Source organism: Chiloscyllium punctatum, chromosome 33 (genome assembly GCF_047496795.1).
Source record: "Chiloscyllium punctatum isolate Juve2018m chromosome 33, sChiPun1.3, whole genome shotgun sequence".
Lineage (NCBI taxonomy): Eukaryota > Metazoa > Chordata > Chondrichthyes > Orectolobiformes > Hemiscylliidae > Chiloscyllium > Chiloscyllium punctatum.
Window position 1 is genome coordinate 75,959,750 of NC_092771.1, and position 8,554 is coordinate 75,968,303.

Consider the following 8,554-nt stretch of genomic DNA (forward strand, 5'->3'; position numbering starts at 1 on the left):
TACCACCTGCTGCCAATCTCTTTTAAACACTCCCTTGGAGCACGAGCAAAACTGGCTGCGAAGATATTGGTTCCCCCTGCCCCCTCCAGTGCATGTGCCACCAGTCCCCGTTGAACAGGTCAAAACTTTCACAGAAATGCTACTAATTATCTAAAAATATGAATCCCTCCCCCTGCACCAATTCTTTAGTCACATATTTATCAGCCATATCCTCCTATTCTTAACTTCACTAACTCATGACACTGGAAGTAATCAGGAGATTATCACTGTCAAGGCTCTGGTCACTGGTCCCAAAGTGCACACCTACTGTCACCTCACTCACCTGTCCTGACCTAAATTTTAACTTTTCTCCTAGCTCTCAGTAATCACTCTGAAGGACCACATTCCTATGTCTACCTGTGTCATTTGTATCAACGTGCATAATTACTTCAAGCAGCTCAAACACCTCTGCTCCCTGAGAAATTGCAGCAGCCACTCAGAGACATGCTGGACCCTGACACCTGAGAGGTAACACCCCATCCTGGGTTCCCGTATGTGTCTCTAAAACAATCGAATCTCCTATCTCTAAGACGCTGTTTATCTTTATCCTATCCTGCTGCTCCCCAGAGCCAGTCGCAGTGGAACCAATCTGGCTACTGCTGCTTTCCCCTGAACGGTCATTGCCTGACACTCATCCCCCATCTCCCAAAACACACAATCAGTAACCAAAATGGTATTACTTGTTTTCGAGAAGAATGGCTACAGGGGATTCCTGCTCTCTCTGCCTATTCCCTTTGCCATTCCTGGTGGTCGCTCAACTACTCTCTGCCTGGAACATTACTGTAAGCAAGGAACGCCTGTTGGATTAAATTCCGTTAATTTAAATGCAACAGGGCTGACAGGTAATGCATATAAACTCAGGGCGTGGATCTTTACATGGGAATTGGATATTATAGTCTTTACAGAAACATGGCTAAGGAGGGACATGGGCGTTACCACCTCAGTAAAGCTCTTATCTATGAAGTTCTCAGTATCATGGATGACCCGGAGAACAGCCAGGTGCAGCTCCTGACCACGGTCTCCCAGGAGCTGCAGCTGGTTGCACTGCCCACATGTGTAGTCATCAGGGACAGTGGAAATCTCCCTGAGCTCCCACATCCCGGAGGAGGAACATGCAAATACCCCAACTGTCATCTCAACTGCTGGCAGACTAGCATTAAAAATACTTTACTTGAGCTTACCTGCAACTTTTGCTGAGCTGCTTCTCATTGAAGCCTCTGGAACCAAAGTATTACTACCTACTCTGCAACTAACAGCACGTCAATAGACCACTCCGCATTTAGTTTTAGAGGGAGACAATACAAACAGGACGACAGCTAGCGATCTGCATCCATAAACGCCAACTAGCCACAAAACGGCACGACCAGCTATCCTTATTAGCCACACACGTAGATAAAAAAACAACATGAGTTCGACTGGGACAACACTACTATTATAAGACAAGCCAAACAGAGAACAGCCAGGGAATTCCGAGACGCATGGCACTCATCCACAGATTCAATCAATAAGCACATTGACCTGGACCCAATATTCTGATCATTGCAACGGATAGCTGGAACTGACAACGGGAAGTGGCAGAGACAAACCACTATAAATGCCGGAGGAAACATCACAGAAGCGCTTCACAGGAAGCTCCCAAGCACTGAGGATGTCACCTAGACAGGGGACGAAACGTCTGCAACACAAATTCCCAGCTCAGCGAATAGAACCACAACAATGAGCAGCCGAGCTGCAAATCGTCTCACAAACTTTGAACATTTAAAATATTCATGTTCTGACCAATATATAATGATGCTGGCATTGCAATACTTATGCTGCACTAAATAATCAGATATTCGCGAGCATTTACAATGGGAAATAATCGGAGACTGACTTTTATTCACATCAGACACATGATAGAGTGCAAAACTTAAGTATAGGAGGAGGCCATTGGCCACTGTGTGTGCATCAGCTCCAGGAGTGTCTCCCAAGCCCCTCTCATTTGCCAGCCCGATATCTGCAGCCTGTTAAATTCACATTTCCAACTACATACCCAGTTAGAGTCATAGAGATGTACAGCATGGAAACAGACCCTTTGGTCCAACCTGTCCATGCCGACAAGTTATCCCAACCCAATCTCGTCCCACCTGCCAGCAACTGGTCCACATCCATCCAAACCCGTTCAATTCATATACCCATCCAAATGCCTCTTAAATATTGCAATTGTACCAGCCTCCACCACATCTTCTGGCAGCTCATTCCATTCACGTACCACCATTTGTGTGAAAACGTTGTCCCTTAGGTCTCTTTTTTATGTTTCCCCACTCACCCTAAAACTATGACCCCTAGTTCTGGGCTCCCTGACCCCAGGGAAAATATTTTATCTATTTATCCTATCCATGCCCATCATAATTTTGTAAATCGCTATAAGGTAACCCCTCAGTCTCCGACGGTCCAGAGAAAACAGCCCCAGCCTCTTCAGCCTCTCCCTGTAGCTCAGATGCTCCAACCCTGGCAATATCCTTGTAATTCTTTTGTGAACCCTTTCAAGTTTCACAACATCTTTCTGATAAGAAGGAGACCAGAATAGCACGCAATGTTCTAAGAGTGACCTCACCAATATTCTGTACAGCTGCAACATGACCTCCCAACTCCTGTACTCTATACTCTGACCAATAAAGAAAAGCATACCAAATGCCTTCTTCACTATCCTATTTACCTGCGATTCCACTTTCAAGGAGCTATGAACCTCCACTGCAAGGTCTGTTTGTTCAGCAACACTCCCTAGGACCTTACCATTAAGTGTATAATTCCTGCTAAGATTTGCTTTCCCAAAATGCATCACCTCGCATTTATCTGAATTAAACTCCATCTTCCACCTCACAGCCCATTGACCCATCTGGCCCAGATCCTGTTGTAATCTGAGGTCACCCTCTTCGCTGTCCACTCCACCTCCAATTTTGGTGTCACCTGCAAACTCTCTGTACCTTGTAAGCTCGCATCCAAATCACTTATGTAAATGTCAAAAAGTAGATGGCCCAGCATCGATCCTTGTGGCTCTTCACTGGTCAGCGTTCTCCATTCTGAAAAACAACCCTCCACCACCACCCACTGTCTTCTACCTTTTAGCCAGTTCTGTATCCAAATGGCTACGTCTCCCTTTATTCCAAAAAATACAATCTTGCTAATCAGTCTACCACGGGGATCCTTGTCGAACGTCTTATGAAGTCTATATAGATCACCTCTACTGTTCTGCCCTCATCAGTCTTCTTTGTTACTTCTGCAAAAAACTCAATCATGTCCGTGAGATATGATCTCCCACGCTCAAAGCCAAGTTGACTATCCCGCATCAGTCCTTGTCTTTCCAAATACATGTACATCCTGTCACTCAGGATTCCCTCCAACAACTTGCCCACCACAGAGGTCTGGCTTATCCACAACTCTCCCAGGCAGTCCATTCCGAATCCTAACAATTCTCTCACTCCTGGCTCTTTTGCTGATAATCTTAAAATTAGAACTCCTTGATGCTGTAACGCCAACTAACGGAAACTGAGTACTCCTGTTTTACATCTTTTTATACTTTAAAGCACTGCAATAAGTTCACATATTTGTTTGTTCTGCTCCAGGAAGAATAAGCCTTGCAAGAAATGTAACAAACACTACATCGGACAAACAGGCAGAAAACTAGGCACCTGGATACATGAACAACAAAGAGCCAGAAAAAAAACATAACCCACTATCACTAGTATCCTTATATACAGATAAGAAACTATACCATTTCGACTGCGTCTGCACATCCATCTAGGACAAGTCAGACAGAGACACGCACGTTAATTCCTAGAAGCATAGCATTCCATCAACTCGATCAACAAACACATCGATTTTGATTCAATCTAACACTCTCTGAGAAAAAGAATGTGACATAAAATCACCAATACTGGAAATTATATCACTGACTCAAGGAAACCTAAACAAATAAATAGCAAGTGGGACATAACACCAGCACTTCACCAGAGGCTCACTGATAATGTTCCCTAGTACAGTGATGAACCATCTGAAAATGAACTCTCCAGCTCAGCGAGCAAACTGATATTCAGAAGAAGCGCAATTTCTCTCATCCTCCCTTAAACTAAACCCTTCATTCCCGTTATCATTCCGATTATTTTAGGGTTATTTGTATTCTTCTGCAAAGAAATGTGGTGTCTGTCTGTCTGTCTCTCTTCTGAATGTGTGTGTGTGTGGGTGGGTGGGGGGACGGGGGAGGTGCGAGAGAGAGAGAGGGAGAGAGAGAGAGAGGGAGAGAGAAACAGAGAGACCAATCCTCTGTAATCTCCGGATTGCTCCCCGTGCCAGGTGGAAAAGAGGGACGGATGAGGAAGACAGTATAGCTTAACATGTTGTTAACATGCTACTTCAGTGTTGAGTGTTTCAGATTGTTGGATCATTGGGATCTCTTCCAAAACAGGTGGGGACCTGTACAAAAATGGCAGGTTGTATCAGAAGTAGACGAGCACCAACATCCTTGTGGGGAGGTTTGCTAGTGCGAGTCATATGGATTTGAATAAACCAAAAGAGTGAGAACCAAAGCAGCAGATCAGGATCTGAGTAGAAGGTCGAGGTGAATGGGACATCAGGCACGGCCAGTTTAACGACCATGTCGAGAGAAGGAATTAAATCAGTCCAAAATGTGAGTTGGGAGTTGGAATAAATTATCGAGATGAGGCGCAGGTTTTTCAGAGATTCATCAATAAGGATGTACAGTATGGGGGATGTGAGGGAGTGAGGTGTGTGAGATCAGGGAGATAGTGCACAAGAAAATGTTAAAGTGTGAAAAGTTTGGGGTGGTGAATTCTGAGACAAACAACTAGCAACAAACAGGAAAACTTGCTGTTTGTCAAAGTGAATACCTGGGAATTAATTTATTATGCTTCAGAGAAATAACATCCTTATTGCTAAAGATCTCTATTATAATGGAGAAAAAGCTGTCTTCAAGTTATGGCTGTGACTATAATAATGGTGGCAAACTGCCAGAATAATATCAGTGCTGTTGTTGGCCAATGCTTGCACACAGCATGTGAATTACACTGGATGTTCCCAGAGATGGCTGGGCTGACTTTGGTTGAGTAAGTGCTGAAGCTGCATGAGATGATGCTAGTTTGTAGTATATAAACGTACTGAGTACCATCAAAGGAACAAAGCAGCAAATGCCATTGCTTATTGTTTCAGAATATATCAGAGTGTTCTTGGCTGCCACTGCAAAGAATCATGCAATGAAAAGCAGTCCGATCACGTATTTGCCAGCAAGTGCACATCCAAAGGCTGATTAAACGTTTTTGTGGTTACCTGCCTCAACCACCCTCCTAGACAACGCATTCCTGATTCATACCACCCTCTCAGTTCATATTCCATATTCCATTCAATAAATCATCTCTCAATCTCCTGATTTTCACTTTAAAAGTGTGTCCCTTTGTTTTTGATCCTTTGACTAAGGAAAACAGCTGTTGTCTGTTCAACCTCTCCATACCCCTTATGGTCTTGTACACCTGTACCAGGTTCCCTCATCAACCTTCCCTGCTGCAAAGAAAAAACGAGCAAATGTAGCCCTCCTACTTCATACTCACTTTTGAGTACTCACTTGTCTTGTTACTTTTGTCGTGCAGCTTCCCAATTTATCGGTGTTAAATTTCATCAGGCCATTGATCTGACTATCTGACTAATCTGCTTCCATCCTCCTGTAGCCTAACACTTTCCTCCTGACTATGATCCACCCAGCCCATCCATAACATTGGTCATCATTCCACTGCTCCCCACCTCCACATTCTCACAATCCTCATTTCTGAATATCGCAAATAAAATGTGATTTTCTTCCTGATCTCCAGATGTTATTCAGAGGATGATTTGACTATTCTAGTCACTTGCTTTTCCTATTTTGGAGAATTTATAAGTGATGTAGTTAACAAATTTTACGAGGGAGCCACAAATAGCATTTTCGACACAGAGTTGACTTCACATTTTCCACTCTGCCTCTCTGCATGTTTTATTTATAAACCTTGTAAATAATTTAGGATAAACTAGGGTTTGGCACCTTGCAAGTGGAACGTTAGCACTTTGCATGGCACTGTTTTTTTATAACATTCCGTGCAAATGGTAGAGCTGAAGAAATTTTTCATGTGCAGGGTGGACATGGACTCATTCACTGTGTTTAAATTAGCGAGTGTGATGAGGATAAATATTCAATTAGATTCTATGTTATGGGCAAACTACAGAAGATCAAATCATATCCTCATATCCACCTTGAATTGAAAGCAAATATATACTGCAAATAAAATCAAAAATATTGAAACACCACCGTAGGTGGTCGTCTGCACTTGATGGAGAAATAGAAATATATAGTACATGTCCAACCTGAACAAGAATCAAGTCATAGAAGAGAAAATAAAAGGAATCCTTTCTACATTATGAATGGAATCCAGATCCTGATTTTCTTGAACAGTGATGTTTTCTCATCCAATCTCACTTTCTCAAAAACAAGCTTTTCCCTGTCACTAAAACTTCATCTGCCTTTTGTTACACACTCTTCCACTGATGACCTCCCTTCTCACTTTTCCTCTGCCTCTCCCACTGTAAGTTACTCCAATTCCCCAGTTACTCCCACTTTCTCTGGCCATCCCTTTCCCTTTTTGCTTTCCAAACTGGGATGATGGGAGCCGCTGACTTCTGTGCTGCTATTTGTCATCAGTCAATGATGAAATTGAGATGATTAATGTCCAAAAGGAACAGACAATAGTGAGTTTCTGTCATTGTCGGATACACCGTGAACAAGCTGGTTTTGTTCCTCATGGTACAGAGTGGAGTGTCTTTCTGTCTCTCTGTCACCGCATTTAACCAAACAGCCTCATCACAAATAGGACAAACCTCCCCTCAGAATCAGAAAGCCATGCATCAGTTTTCCCTTAAACATTGTGGGCAGGCCGTGTACTATCCTTTTGTTCTCTATTCATTTAACTGATTTTCCAATGTCAGTTGAGATGAGGTCAGAGTTACTTGCATTGCATCAAAGTAGTATTTGACTCATGTGACATCAGAGATCCTGAGTAAACTGTGGTCAATGGGAATCGCAGGAAATTCTGCACTGATAATTTCCTTACTGAACAATGACACTTTCGCCAGAGCTATTGGGAATGACAAATAAACTCTGCCCTTGCTAGTGCATTCATAAACCATGGATCAATTTGTCCTGTTAATAACATCAAGATATATAATGTTTTCATATTGGTCTAAAGTCTACAAAAAGTAAGTCCTTGCTGCTTGAGTGTCACTCCAGTGAAATCAGGACGTTACAATAAGATTACCTTCACAAGTATTTTCAATCAGTTACTTTCTGAGGACTCATCGTGCGATATCAGTACCACTGAGATCAACATTTTCTCTGTGCAGCAGCATCGCATCATATTGTCTCAAGGCTTTACCAATCCACAATTCTAATTTATTCACCGGCTTATTCGTTGTGCTAACCAGATGTACTGGACACACAATTTTCAACAACGTGGAGATGCCCTTGACCCACTGGAAACTTCCTCCCCTCCCATATCATGCCCTGTGACTCCATACCCTCCCCCAACTCCACCTCCTGTCGTTTATTCACCATCCCTCCTGAACGTCCACTCTCTGATGCTGAATGTTCTGTACTTAGCAAATATCTGAACTTCACCTCTCTGTGCCCCCACTTTAAAAAATTTTCGGCATGACATTAAGTTGAGCTCTTCCGCTGTCTTCGCATCAGTGCCCATTTCTTTCGGCAACATTCATCTCCCTGTCCCACATACACCGTTACCCAGCTGCAACACTCTCCCTCCACCTGGACCCCTCGCTCAGGCCTTTACCTGAGAAATCGCCACATGATATTGGTTGCCTTAATTTCTCTGCACTCCCCTCACCAAATCCAACCTGTCACTGTCTGAATAGCCTCCACTCCATGAGCTTATATCCAACTCTGACTGCGTTACTCAGCCTGTCCCAATTAATCTGGTGAACTGATTTCGAAATTGCAGATGTTGCACGCCCCCTTCAGATACATCCTCTAATCTCCCCCTGCACCATGATCCTACCATGGCGCATCATGCCATTGTATCAACTATGATAACTGACCATATTTCATCGGAAGATTCCTGCCCCACTCACTCCTCCCCCCTAACTGCCCCCAATTTGATGGTCCTCTGATAGCAGTGCTCGCTTCTATCTCCCCGCAAAAATACACAAACAGAACTGTCTGGGCTGACCCATTATTTCAGCCTGCTCCTGCCAGACAGAGGAAGTGCATGGACACACAGGTATGCCGATTTTTACTTGGGGTACGTCGACCATTCCCTGTTCCAGTTCTATTTCAGCACCCATCCACAACTCTTTGTCCGAAACACAGATGATGCCATCGCGGCTGCATCTCTCTCTTGTCCTGAATTGGAAAAGTTCACCGATTTCGCTTGGAATTTGAACCACTCCATCACTTTCATCTGGTCTATCTATGACTCCTTCCTTC